We start from the raw sequence: 14,705 nt of genomic DNA on the forward strand, positions 1-14,705 counted from the left end.
TCCTCTCCCGTGGGACCCCGCTGTCCCCTTGCCCTGCCTGGAGGGTCCCACCCCGGCAGGATGCGGTGCAGGGTGTGGTGGCACCGCTCCTGGGTGATGCCCACACTGTGCCCTTGCCACAGCCCGTTTCTGAGCTCCTCTCCCACGGCACCGCCAATATTTCTAAATTTTCTGGGAAAATGGCTCTATCTTTCCCTTTTCCCGGGCGATGAAGTGGAAATCCCGCGGCTGCCTCTGTGACAGTCCGTGAAGCAGCACAGGGGGGAAGTCCCGGGAGGGGGCAAAGCAGGAGGAGCTCGGCAGAGGACGGGGGCGAGCCCTGGCAGCGAGGAGAGGGATGGCTCCCTGTGGCCGGCAGAGCCCGGGGGGAGCTGGGCAGCGCTGCTGCAGACACGTCCCGGGGTGGAAATGGATGTGGCCACACACGGCCGTGTTCTTTTTTCCCACAGAAGATTGTTATAATAGTGCGAAATGCAACAATATTGGCCAGAAACGGGTCTGTCTGTCATTTCCCCGTCATCTCCTTTATTAGGTTAAAAGCATGATGGATACAAGCAACTTCCCTGGGCTCATCTGTGCCGTGTGGGCAGAGGTCAGCCCGTGATTAGACCCACTTGAGTGGCTGCAGATGGAGGCTCTGGGCACACGGGCTGTTCCTCAGGTCTGGAACAGGAGGAGGGAGCCAAATATGGCCCAAAATGAGCTCCCAAAATGAGCTCCCCAGGCTGGGGACCTGGGGCTCAGTGAGGGGGCAAGGACCCGGCCAGTCCAGGGGGAGGGGGCAGGGGCACAGTGGGGCTTGGGAGGGGCGGGATGGTGTCCCTCCAACCTGGAAGGGAACGGGGCTGGAAGAGCAGCAGTGGGGAGCGGACACTGGGTGAATTCAGCCTGGAATATGGTCCAGATTTGTGCAGGCAGTGAACCACCAGAACAAACCATCCAGGGACAGGGTGCTGTGCCGAGATACGGGGTGTTTATGGAAAGATACGTGAGTCAGGAGATACAATCTTGATACAGATGAGTGAGGGTTTTGGTCTGGTTGCAGAAAACCTCTGGCTCTGCTAGATCCTGGTTCCCCACAGCCCAGGAGGGAGCTGACAGCCCAGGCTGCAGACAGCAGCTTCTCTCCTGCAGGATGCAGCTGCCCAGGGCAGAGGGATGGCTGGGCAGGGGGTTTGTCCCAGGGCAGAGGTCTCTGGCTTTACCTCACTCTGCTCTGTCCTTGTCACACACACGGAAGAAGGGGGACCCCAGGCACCCACCTCTGCGTGAGGTGTCCATGGGCAGGGCCAGTGCTTGGCTCTTCCCTCTTCACAGGGGCACAGCTGCCTTTAGCCACTTTTCTCAGGATTTGTGTTTCCACGATTTAAAACACAAATTTTGGCCTCTCAATAATAATCGATTATTTCAATGATTTGTGTCACTAAATTGGACATTTGAAACAACTCACACTTGGAGCTTCTATTTCCCCTGGTGAAGCTGCAGGATGATTTGCAGGGTAAACCACTGTAAGCCTCCACATTGTAAGGCCTGGGGGTCCTGAGTGCACATGGCAGCAAACCCTGAGCTGTCATCACACAGAGCATCCCAACTCCTCACTGCTTTCCTTCTGCGGGGTGAGGCAAGAAAGACTTGTCAGTAATAATTTCCTGAGTGATTTTTAAAAGCCCGTGACTCCCTTCCTTATTAGTTTTAATAAAGAGTCACTGCTCCCTAAGCTTGCTTGGAAAATTATTATCCATCAGCAAGACAGAAGACAAACATATGAGCTATTGACAGCAACAGAGCGAGCCCCTCAGGATGGCTTTTAACAGACAAGCATTACCGTTTTTTCCTCAGCCAACCTGAAATTAAGTTCTTTTTGAGGATTGGGTTCTACCAAGCCCTGGATGCTCACGCCACAACTTGGAATAATGTAATGCTTTGTGTTGTAAGAGACCTTAAGATCAACCAATTTCTCCCCTCTGCCCTGGGCAGGGATACCTTCCACTGTCCCAGGTGGCTCCAAGCCCTGTCCAACCCGGCCTTCCCTCCTCCCTTGCTCTGGGTTTGTCAAAAATGCGGTACTAGGAAATACTAAAATCCATTGGTTTGCTCCAGTGGACATGGTCAGCCAGGATGCCACGGACTGATGTGAGGACACATCCCAAGGACCCCACTGGAGAGCCCAGGTGGGTGCTGGTGCTGTTCCCACACTATCACACAGCCTCTGGAGCTTAACATGACACAACTGGTGCCCAGCATTTTATGAAATTTAACTTTTTCTACCCTTCAGCTTGGAAAAATGAAGTTATAATGCAGAGATCCCAGTGTTTGCAGGGAAAGAAGGGGGACAGGAATGACTCAGGTTTGGGGAGCACACAGGCTGGATGTGCAGCTGTGTGTGGTCAAGCTGCTATTGATGCTTGAGAGTTTCCAATTGCTGGTAATGGACTGGGGAAAAAGGATAATGTGTTTGATCGACCAGCATGGACAAATTTCATTTAGGGGATCAATAACAGTTTATACTTGACAGAGCGGAGGACCACATTTATTTTTCCCTTTGATTGAATAAATGTTTTCAATGAAAGTGCAGATGTGAAGCCATCGTGCCCGTTCCTCCAGTGGAGGCACAGCTGCTGCCCCGCTGTTCCTGCTGGTGATGTGTGTTCCAAGGGAACCTGGTGCCATGGATTGCCAGGGGCTGGCACTGCCACTCGGCACTGACGGGCACTTCATTAACACAGAACACACAGCAAGTGCAGGGGCTGGTTCTCCTGACCCCCAGCACTGTGAAACACCAGGAAGAGACATCACATCACCTGGGTGTCTTTGCCAAGGGTGGGGAGAAAAGGGAAGATTTTTTTCCTGAGCTTTTTTCCCTTTTCTGTATCCAGCATAATTCCTTCAAGCCTCTGGGAAGATACATGGGAGGGTAAACACACTGAGGAAACAGCCACAGCTCCACTAACATATGTTGCCTCCTCTCCCAAGCAGCCACTGCGTCTCCACACTCTCCTGTGGCACATCAGGGAGCAAGGGTCTGGCCCAGGGGCTGCCAGGGTGGGCTTGGCTGTGGGCACCGTGGTGTCCTGACATGGCTGTGGGGTCCAGGCTTGTCCCCTGGGCACAGTTACAGCCCTTCCTGCCCATGTGAAGCTGTGGGTGTGCACTGCCAGCCAGGAACACCCAGCCCAGCCCTGCTCACTGGGGAAAGCAGCCTGGGTGGCTCACAGCCCTTGCATGGGCTTCTCCCATCAACAGGGATATGTGGGGACATCCCACTTTGTCCAACCCACCCATCACCAGCTGAGCACCATCTCAAAACCATCTGCCTCTTCTGCCCCATTGGCAGTGCTCCAGGAGCTCCAAAACCCTCAAAAATTCCCCCTTGGAGCAGACCTGCTCTATGGCAGAGTGGGCAGAGCCAGTGCATGGTTATTCCCAGCCCCTCAACCAGATCTTGTTGGGGACATCCATCCCTGCCCACCACACTGTCCCTCCTTTCCAGGGCCGGGGGGGCACAGGACACCATTCCAGGAGGATCATACAGGTGTCACTGGATAACTGCCAGCTTCCCACAGACCCTGAGGGGCACTGTTGCCCAGAGATGGCCACGAGTCTCCGGGGGTTTGGCTTCTGCAAGAGGAGATTGGAAATAGGGGGAAGGAGGGTGGCTGTTAGCTCGTGGGGGGCACGGAACAGGTGCCCCTCAGGGCTGTGTGTCCCAGGAGCCTCTCAGGGCTGTGTGTCCCGGGAGTCTCTCAGGGCTGTGTGTCCCAGGAGTCTCTCAGGGCTGTGTGTCCCAGGAGTCTCTCAGGGCTGTGTGTCCCGGGAGTCTCTCAGGGCTGTGTGTCCCAGGAGTCTCTCAGGGCTGTGTGTCCCAGGAGTCTCTCAGGGCTGTGTGTCCCGGTGCTCCCGGAGAGCACGCCCGCTCCCAGAGCCTGCCCACAGCTCCTACCAGGCATGTCCCACCTGGGAACAAATGGTGGTCTTGCGGGAATGTTCCTGAGCCGAGGATCACTTAATCCTGTCCACCCTTAAAGCTGACTTTGGCTTTCCTGCTTGGGGCAGTTCTCATCTCCCTCCATGGTTCGGGTTTGCTCCAGACCAGAGGAAGACTTGCATGAATTGGCTTTTTTGGACCATTTTAGACCGATGGCAGAGCACTGGCTCAGCAGACAGTTCCTGCTGACCGAGCACCACAGCCAGATAGGGCTCCCAGGAGCAGCTGCTTCTGCAGGGGCACTGGGATTTGCGTGGGTTTCTTTCTGAACGCAGAATTTCCCCCCTTTTTGTCGCTGCGTTTTAGGAACTCTCTCTAAGAGAGGCTTAAAATCAAATTTGGCTGGTGGCAGATCCTAATTAAGTTCCAGATGACGCAGATGATAACTTTCCCTCGCAATATGGAGCAAATGCCAATAATAAATGCAGCCAGTTCCGAGCTGCAGCTGCACCAGCTCGTTTCCTTTGCTGCCTTGCTCATCAGGGCGAGAGAGCCGAGAGAGTGAGGAGCCCCTTCCAGACAGGGATCGGTGGCCCGATGACTATTTTAGGCAGGCAGCTCGGAATTGTTTAAAATGCATATTGTCTGTGTACATTTCAATAAGGCAAATGCCAGGCACGGGCGCCGCGGGGCTCCTGGATGTCAGATGATTAAGTCTTCAAGACTCGCAGCCATGGGGTCGTTATCGACGGTACTTCCAGGTCACCGTGTGAGCAGCGAAGTTAGAGGCAATGGTTGACCTTTTGACAGCACTGCAGGGTAACGGAGATCCAGAAGACATAAATAACCATTTCTAATTTGTTTTTGCGAGGGGTATTTATTTAAAAATGCAAATATATTATAACATATGTGACTTAAGGATATTCAGATGGGAAGGCAGAACGCGTTTCCTCCCGTTCTTTTTCCCCAGTGAATTTCCAAATGAAATGCTTAATGGGGGAAAAGGGAAGAGACGGAATAAATAATAATAATAATGATGAAGATCGCTTACCTTGTTCTCTTTTCGACTGTCTAGTACCTTTTTGTCAATGACATGCTCTATGCAAAGAGTCTTCTCGTGGCTGAATTAAGTTTGTGATATTAATAAAGAAAACACGCAGTAAATGGCTTGTCAGCTTTGTTTCATCCCGTGCCTGATGTCTAGCATGGAGATAATGCATCCATGACCTTATTTTATACATAATGTACTGCAGTGCACACAGAATTGGGAAGCTTTCAGGAGTCTTTTCTTTCGCCTTCAATAAATTGTAAAACCAGACCTTTCAAAATCCTGCCTATTGCACTTTGTGGTGACCTGACTTCCATGCAGAAGCCATTGGCTGACTTTATTTTTATCCTTGCAGGAAGAATAGCTGTTTATAAAACTCAACAAGCATAAAACAATATGCTTTGGGATTATAAATAGCATTTGAAAAGGTTTGGAGATTACACACTCTGGCCTGAAACACTGCAGGGCAAAATTCTTCATCTTTATCCAGGTAAATGAGGAGTTTTGATCAAGAAAAGACAGTTAGAGCTTCAGGATGTGGCCAATAATAACTCAATAAATCAGCCATGATGCGATCTGATGGTGTTCGGCTTCCTTTCAACACATAATCAGTGAGCACTTAATTGTTAGAAGTTGTGTAATTACAGCACAGCCACGTGGGGCTGCGCGTTCTCTAGCACCCTAATTTCCTGTATTTGTGGTGTTGGGGGCTTTCATCAGGAGCCAGGATCAAACTGCAGCTCATCAAACGAGCCGTGAGGCTGGGACACATTTCGGAGGTGTCTGGCAAGGCATTTAAAGGCATGTTGAGTCCTTAATGCACTAAGCAGGGAAATAGAAAGTACAGCTATTTCTGTGTGCATTTATATGGATATTTGCAAAACTGGTCCTGGAGCTGCTGGAACTAAATGTGCAACGTGAAGGGATCAGGTGAATTAATTTTTGACAGTTGGATAAGATGATCTTGAAGGTCTCTTCCAACCTTGATGATTCTGTGATTCTGTGAAAATAGTGGCGTGATCACGGACAAAACAATGGTCCCTGTACCTGCCAGTGTGCAAACTGTTCATCCCACCCTCTGACTCAGTCTGTACATGCCACCTTTCAGCTCAGCTGGAGAACGAGCCCTGGCTCCATCCCCACACATCCGTGGGCTGGCCATGGTTGTGGAAGGTTTGTTCCCGCAGCAGATGGTGAGCCATTTCGGAGTATCCATTCTTATTTCTGGTCCATTTTCCTCCATGGCTCTTGGTGATATTTTTACCTGTTCACCAGAGCAGTCAGAGCTCGCTGGCCCTGGCCCTCGTGGTGAGTGTGTGTCACTGTTGTGTTGCATCACGTGCACACCGGTGACGAGCTGGGGAGAGGGAGAGGTGTTCCTGCTGCCACGTCTGCTCAGCCACATGAGGTCCTGCCCACAAAGGTGTGCTACCAGGAGGGAGTGGCTGCCATGTGCTTAGCATGGCCCAGGATGCTGCTGTGGTCACACTGTTGAGCCCAGCAGTGACCACTGTGGGATATGAGGGGCTCACAGCCACATGTGCCCCTGGGCAGTGCCTGCCTTGGCCGCTGACAGGACACCAGCTCTGCCCCAGCCAGCCTGGGAACGGTGAAGATGGATGGACATCCCTGCTCCAGTGGCCAGGAAAGGTCTCCTCTCCTGCTGTGGTGTCTCTTCTCCCAGCCCAGTGGCAGCCGTGTCCCCCAGCAGCACGTGCCAGCGCGAGGGACAGGGGACAGCAGTGAGGTGCTGCTGCTCCAAGGAGAGGCCGACGTGCCATTGAAAAGGAGCATCTGCCATTTTGTGGACACTTAGGAAATTGCTGTGACATTTGGGTGACATTTTACTTCGTGCTCTGACCAATTGCCTCTCACCTGGTTGTGTGGAGCAGTGAGCTGCTGCCAAGTGGAGAGGAGGCGATTCCCGCTGGGGAGGGTGTGCGGGGGTGGATCATGTCCTGCTCCCGAGGGGATGGCACTGGGCACCCACGGGGCTCAGCGGGGACGTGGGTGAAGGCTCATGCTTCCCTCACAGCCCTCCCATGCACAGGGAGCACACTGGATGGGCACCAGCAGTGGCTGAGGTGGTGACCCAGTCCCAGCCACCCCTCTTGCCTGCATGTCCCCTCTGTCCCTGCCCAAGGGACACGTGTGGCTAGTGGGAGAATGAGCCTGGTCTCAGCTGACCAGATGGCCCAGGGATGGCACTAATTAACACAGGGCTCTGCTGCCATTTGTGCTCCTGAGGAGGGTTTGTAGAGCAGTGAAGACTGGAGGGGCCGCCCTCGCCTGCCGAGGAGCAGCGAACGCCACTGCGGCAGCGTGCGGCCACATCCCAGAGCATCCCGTATCCAAGTTATTCTCCACAAGAAAAACGTCACTGTGGCTGCACAGCTCTTTCACTGAGCCCTCTGCTCACCCTGTCTGTGCACAGTCCCCATGGAGCAAGGGGCAGAGTGGAGGTGCCTGTGGGAACAATGGGGAAGGCACCAGGAGCCACTGGCTGAGGTTTGGGGCTCCACACACCTGGGAGCACTGTTGGGACCAAACCACAGGCTGGGGGCTGCCGTGGTCACATCCTGCCCCCAGGACCCATCAAACACACCAACAGGCAGCAGCAGAACAGCACCAGCCAGATGCTGCCGACCTGTGCTGCCATCCAGAGCCCCCAGCTTGCTCTGAGCAATCCCTAACTGATGGTGCGGCCAACGGCACAGACCTTTGGACAACCTGCAAACACGGCGTGGCCATTTACATCCCATTCCCTCTCCACCTCGGAGTCTGAACTCGTCTCTTGGAGAGGGGAGTGACTCCCACACCCTACACTGGTGCTGTGTCTCATCCCCCCAAACCAACCTCCTGCCAGCATCACCCAGAGACCTGCCAGACCCCGTGGGAGCCTTGCTGAGCAGCTGCGGAGCTTTTTGGTCTGAAGTCAGAACCAGCCTGAAATCCTCCATGAGCTGGGAAGGAGGTTGAATCACTTGCTTTATTGCACAAGAAAAATCCTGCCTTTTGCTGGTGTTATGAATTAGCAGAAATTAAAGAATAGGGTTGTCTACACATTGCTTGGAAATTGTTTACAGCAAATAATGAAGCCAGACGAGCGCGTTGCCAGAGGCCGGGTCTGGAGCCGCTGGATCGCATTATTAATTAAAATACAAGTCAGCTCTTTCCAGCACGCGTAGCCCGTGGGTATCCAACGTGCTCCACTTGATTGAATCAGGTACTGGCAGCACAGGCATTTTTCATTTTGTGCTGCAAGGGATAACAAAAATGTAAAGCTGTTTTCTGCTACTTCATTTGAGAAAATATTATTTTGGAATGGAAGCGCAGCAGCTGCAGCAGCTGGGCAGGAATAACGTGAGGGACACGCTGGTACCTCTGCTCTGGGGTTTACGTACAGAGGCTGCATCCTTGGCAGCTCCCTGGCCAAGGCAGCTGGTTCCGTGGCCATGGGAGGCAGAGGGCAGTGGCCCCTGGTTTGGGAAGGGGAATTCATCCCAGTAGGATTTTGTCTTATCCCCTTATAATGGGTTTTTCCACCAGTGAATGGCCAAAATTGTAGAATTCAAGGAATAGTTTGGGTTGTAAAGGACCTTAAAAATCGTCTAGTCCAACCCCCTGCCATGTGCAGGGACATCTTCCATTACACCAGATTGCTCCAAGTCTCTCTTAGGTCAAAGGAATTAATTTCTGGCCCATTCCCAAAGGTCACATGCCCTTTCGATTATCTGTTTTCCAGAAAAAAACAAACAAACAAACAAAAAACCCCCACAAAAACAAACCGCACCAAAACAAACCTCTTTTTTTTTTTTTTCCTATTTCCAAGATAAAAAAGGAAACAAATATTTTTCCTTCTTGAAACAAGCAAACCCAATCCATAGTGTCTGGAGGAGCAGTGCCAGCAGGATCATCCCAGTGTTTGAGGACTGGCAGAGGGGGGACAGACACTTTCCCTTCCTGGAGCAGGTTTGGTTCACAAACCCATCACAGGGCAGAGATTGGGAGCCCTTCCTGCCACCACCAGCACTGAGCCACGGTAGCTCTGGCAACAGGAAAACAGCCCAGGGCTTTTCCCTCACGGAAAACTTTAGGTTTTATTTTTTTTGCCCACTAGTAGGAGGAAAGAGAATCCCTCTCTTTGGGAATCCCCTGCAGGTGGTGTCCCCTGGGGGCAGCAGGGACACTCACCCTGGGGGATGGAGGAGTTCCAGGGCTGCCTCAGCCACATGAGGGGCAGCAGCCTCCACCCGCTTCCCAAAGTCTCTGGGTTTGAGCTGTTCTCCTGCAATAAAGATGCCAAATGACCCCAGTGAGGAAATACCTGAGCCCCAAAGACGCTGCTGTCACAGCTCCAGGGACCTATTCACAGCCTGTCTGTAACACTAAGCAAGGACATCTCCAAGGGCTCTGAGCACGCAAAGAGGTTTTCCTGCCACAATTCCCTTTGTTTTGGTATTCTGAAGTACTATCATATTTTAATATTGCTTATTTATTTGCCCTATTATTGATTGTTAATTATCATTAAGTACACAAAAAGTATACATAGGATGGGTGATGCCTCAACTTAGCATTGCTGGAGCAACCTCAGGTTATGGAATTTCCTGACTTCTAAATGCTCAGTCTTGCAACACAGACACGGAGGGGTTTGCATTTGATTTTATAAAGGCCAGGGGGAATATAAGCGATTTCCCTGCTGCTCGGACCCAAAATCCATGCTCAAGTGCACATCAGGTCAGCCCCTAACCAGCTGCAAGCACACAGCCAAGTTATTGGATTTCTGGATGATGAATAGAGATCAGGAAACGCACCTGCCTGGCTGCAGGGGGATTTGCATGAAAATGAAGATCCCCTACACCTGCGTATGTGAAATATTGATGAACAGAATCGAGGGTATGGGTGCAAAGCCCACGGCACCGGCTTCCTGAGGGACCATGGCAGAGCTGCTCCGAACCCAGGTGTCCCCTCCGTGGGAAGAGAGCAGGAGAAGACGCTGGTAGCCAGGCCCTCGTTAGCCGGTTCCATTTTCTGGCACAGAAATTCACCGGGAAGTTACAACAGCTCTCGCCTGTCAGTGAGCTCAGGATCGGGCTGGTGAGTGCACTAATTGCTGCTTGTCTTCTGTGCCACATTCCGAGGGCTGCAGGATGCCCGGAGCAGGGGAAGGCAGTGTGGGAGATCCTGGAGCGACATCGTGTCCTGGGAGTGCTGCACTGTGCCGAAGGTGATTCCTGGGAGCCCTGCACTGCCTGGATGCCGTGTCCCAGGAACCTCAACCTCGTGTCCCAGCAGCACTGCACCGCCTCGACTGCAGCTCCTCGATGGCTGTGCCCAGGCCTGGCATGCTGAGGAGCCAGGTGGGCACTGCAGGTCGTGCAGCCACAGCCCCACACACATCCCTGATTTGTGTCTGCGCAAGAGGCACAGACTCGGGCAGAGAGGGCCGGGATGAGGGGTCAGTGTAACGCTGTTCCAATCAGCCTCCACTCCCCAGTGCCTCCAGCTGCTGTCCCAGTGCCTCCAGCTGCTGTCCCAGTGCCTGGCTGGGCACTGGCTCCCAGGCTGGGCTCGGGGAGGAGAAGTGAGGCCTGAGCCCCCCAGCCCGAGGAGCTGGCAGAGATCAGGGTGGGACACCACAGAGACCAGCCCTGTAGTGGGAGGGGCTGCCCTGGGAGGCTCTAATTGTGGGGGCTAATTAATCAGCAGGTGCTAATCAGCAGGTGCCAGTTGAGACCCTGGTGTCCCCGGAGCCCTGAGCACACGGCCACCGGCCGGGCATGGACAGCTCCATCCACATCCCCACCGGGTCCCTGGATGCACGTCCCTCTGCCCCAGGGCCCCACAGAGGGACCCCCTTCCCTTGGTGGGGATCCACTGCAGCAGAGCTTTTGTCTTGCAGCAGGCTGTAGGTCTGCTGCAGGGATGGCATTGCCTTGGAAGAAGCCCCTGCCCTTCCTGATGGAGCTTGTTCACCCCCCCAGGGATGTTATTCCAGGTGTTAATTATCATTAATTATCTCTACATAATAAACTCGTGCATGTGCCACCAGCCTGGCATTTGCTGCTGGTCCAAGGCTTTTAGTCTATGGAAGAAAGAAAAGTTTCACTTCTAGGGCTGCTAAAGTACCTTCAGAATTCCCTGACGTATTCTGGATTCCATAACCCCCCAGCCCTCTGAGATTCCAGCCCTGCAACAACTCCCCTCTTTTCCAGGCATCCAGCCAATCCTGGTGCTGTTTTCCAGGATACTCCAGTGCCCAGAGGGCAGCAGTGGGCCCCGTGTGCCCGGAGCCTGGGGTCTGGTTCTGCTGTCACGCTGTTGCCCTGATGGGGCATCCAGGGCTCCGGCTGCCAGACCCTGCTGTCCTGCTGCCGCTGCAGTGGTGGCCAGGGACATGGAGCTGCTCCGTGGTGGTTCTCCTCTCCTTCCTAATGTTGCTTGAAACGTTGTTCTCCTCAAAAGGGGAATGTTTCCGAGTTGATTTCTCACCGGTTTTATATTCCCTTTAATTTAGAAAAACACATATAAATAGCAGAAGGTACCTCCCGTGTGTACACAACCACTTCCCCGTGGCTTCCTTGTCGTGTGTGAGAGGAACAGAACGTATTGGTGGTGATTTCATCCTGTGGGATCGTTGGGGAACAAGGCCAGAGCCACTGTGTCTCCTGAGCCTCATCTCTGTGCAGACACAGGGATGAGGGACAGTGGCTGGGGACATGGGACACTGGCTGGGGACAAAGGGCAATGCCTGGGGCCAGGCCCCCAAGTTCTGCTGTGGATGGAGGGTGGGAGACACCTCCCAGTGCTGGTCACTCCGTCCACGCTCTCTGTGTCCGGCAAGGAGGGCGAGGGGCTGTGGGGCCGTGGCTGTGGGGCTGGGGGCTGAGGGGACACACATGTCACAGTCATGATAGCCTTGTGGGGCCCTTGGATGCTCTGCCTGAGTGGCATCGTGGAGCCCATAAAAGAATCACAGCTAATTAAGCATTATTTTTAAATCCAGAGGAATCTTTCCTGCATCAGGACAGCCTCATGCCATGGCAACCAAGCCTTTCCCATGGTTCAGTCCTGCAGTGCTGCTCCCCAGGAATGACTTTGCAGTTCCAGTGGTGGGTGGCATGGCTATGCCAGGGTGCTGGTGGCACGGTCCCATTGGTCACACGGTGCCACCCTGCCTTTGGCCTTCTCCTCTCCCTGGAGATGTGCCAGCCCCTGCTCCCTGGGCAATGGGGTTTCCCCTCAGTGGCAGGGGCTTTCCTGGGCATCGAGGGCTCCCCTGGCTCCCCAGCCCTCTGTTCTGGAAGGGCTCAGCAGCTCCAGACCCTTTGGCTGCCATGGGGAAGATGAGAATTGTAGGGATTCCCGGCAGGCAGCTTGTACAAGAATGAAAGTACATATTGTAAAGGGACCTTCTGAAACAGTCGGCTGGCAAATACCAGTGATAACTATTTTAATTCATCTCCTCTGACATGAATAGGAACTTTCTCTTACAACTGAATATAAATAGAAGTTGGACATAGCATTACTATATGAATAAATGAATTAATCAATCAATGACAAAAACACACTATGTAATCAAAAGATTTTTCATGTTAAGATTAATTTAGTGTAATACATGCCTAAATATTACATAAGCCCCCTTGACATTGAATTATAGGGCTGGTGGATGGGAGGGAGCGGGCTGTGCGGAGCGGGAAGGTGGGACAGAGCTGGGGAAGTGGGCCCCGACTTGGCAGCCCATGGCACGAGGGATGCTGCACCCCCTGCTTGCCAGGCACTTGTTCTGCCCAGGGGGAGGCAGCTCTGCGGGTGGGGTCTCACCTGAGCAGAGCAGAGGGGCAGAATCCTTCCCCCCCTTGCCCTGTTGCCCAGACTTCTTTATTTTCTGTGTGTTTCCCTCTGTATTTTCTGTGTATGTTCTAGGTGGACTGAGGGTGAAGTGATATATCCATTTATATTGCAGACAAGGGGCACGGATTTTGGATTTTGCCCTTGCAAGCCCCTGAGAAGCTGAACATTCCTGTGGCATCGGTGCTTCCCCTCCCCGGGAAGCAATGGCAGCTGAGGCTCTCGCTCCTTCCAGAGCTGGCATGTGAGGCTTTGCCTGCACAAGTTAATTAATCTAATGAGGCAACTTCTCATGATATGTTATGTGTTCTGTATGCCTTCTCCCAGCAAACGATCACACTTCCTAAAAATATAATCTTCATTCTTCACTTGAAGTTACGCCTGGAAGTTGAGGTTAGAGAAATTCAGCCTTGACAGAAAATGTGATTTCCTCGCAGTGAGCGTAATTAAGCATATGGAGCTGCTCCCCGGGGAGGCAGCACTCCCCTGGGCTCAGTCACTCCAGCCGGATTACAGGGCCACCCAGGGGATCTGCCCTAGCTCAGCTGGGTGCTGGACACTGGGCACGGCCAACACATGGCCTTGTACTCCACTGTTCCCTGTTCAGACCTGTCCTGGCTGATGCTCCACATGGATGTGCTCCTGCAGGAGCAGTGGGGGGCATCTCAGTCCCCCCATGCCCCCGTACAGAGCTGCTGTAGAACATACAACAGGTACAGGGCTTGGCTCTTTCAGCTCTTGGGGTCGCTCCATCTGCCCTCTGAGAAGCAGATAAATAAATGCCCTGCTCCCATGTGTCCTGTGACACCAGGAGAGCCACTTATCCTTAGGGATGATCTTAGCAAAACCTCCCTGTGGCCATGCAGGGCCATGTCACGGGGACCAGACCAAGGTGCTTGTGCTGCTCCATGTGTCCAAAGCTCACAGCTGGTGGGCACAGCCAGTGCCAGGGGGGTCTTGGCTGGCTCTGCCAGAGCCCATCCACCTGCAGGCTGAGGGCTGCACCTTCACTGCCAGTTCTCCAAGCTGATCTCTGACCCACATGTCCCGGGACCTCCAGGCCAGCCCGGTCTGGTCTAGGGGCTGGGGAGCAGTGGAAGGTGCCCTGGGTTTATTTGTTCAGTGCTGGCAAGATGATCCCATCAGGGGAAGAACCTTTTGATTTTGCATTTATGTTGTCTATTGATTTCCTTTAACACAGTGACATGGGCTATTGCTAATACCTGTCTAGTTAATACGCAATGGCAACTCCACTCTCACAGCCCAGAGGAACTGTATAATACACACAGGAGAACAGTCCTCTGTACAGCTCAGGCTTTCCTTTCTTTTTCTTTATTTCTAATCCCAATTTGCATAGGTCTCAGCTGAAAAAATGGAGTGATGAGGATCAATTCTGCTATCCCAAGAGGCCCTTGCCAGGGAGTTTGAGTCTTGCTCTGCTGGTGAGGAGATAGGGCTGTCACATTGTGCAAGGTCTTGGAGGCACCACCGTGACCAAACTTTTTTTTTTGCAACAAATTTCCCCACAGAATTGTCTGCAGAAAAGCTGAAAGGGGAGACAAGGTTTACACGTGGCCAAAAGCCACGGAGTGAAAGCATCCCTCCAGTCAGAGCACCTGGTGTGAGGAGGAAGGTCCGTAGCCACAGCGCTCTGGTGTTTGGGGTGCTCAGCTTTGGGAAACGGGGCAATGCCTGGCAGAGCCTGTGCCCCTGCCTGCCTGCCTGCCCTCCCTGGGAGCACAGGAGGAGCCTGGCTGCGGTGTCAGCGGGGGAGAAGGGCATGAGGAAGATGATGGCTGGGGCTGAAGGCAGGCCTGCCCCTCCCACACTGGGGCTGAGCTGTGAAATCCCTCTCCAAGCAGTGTTTCCTTCGGTGGGATT

This window comes from Manacus vitellinus, unplaced genomic scaffold, assembly GCF_001715985.3.
Source record: "Manacus vitellinus isolate BGI_N305 unplaced genomic scaffold, ASM171598v3 scaffold_43_pilon, whole genome shotgun sequence".
Taxonomy (NCBI): Eukaryota; Metazoa; Chordata; class Aves; order Passeriformes; family Pipridae; genus Manacus; species Manacus vitellinus.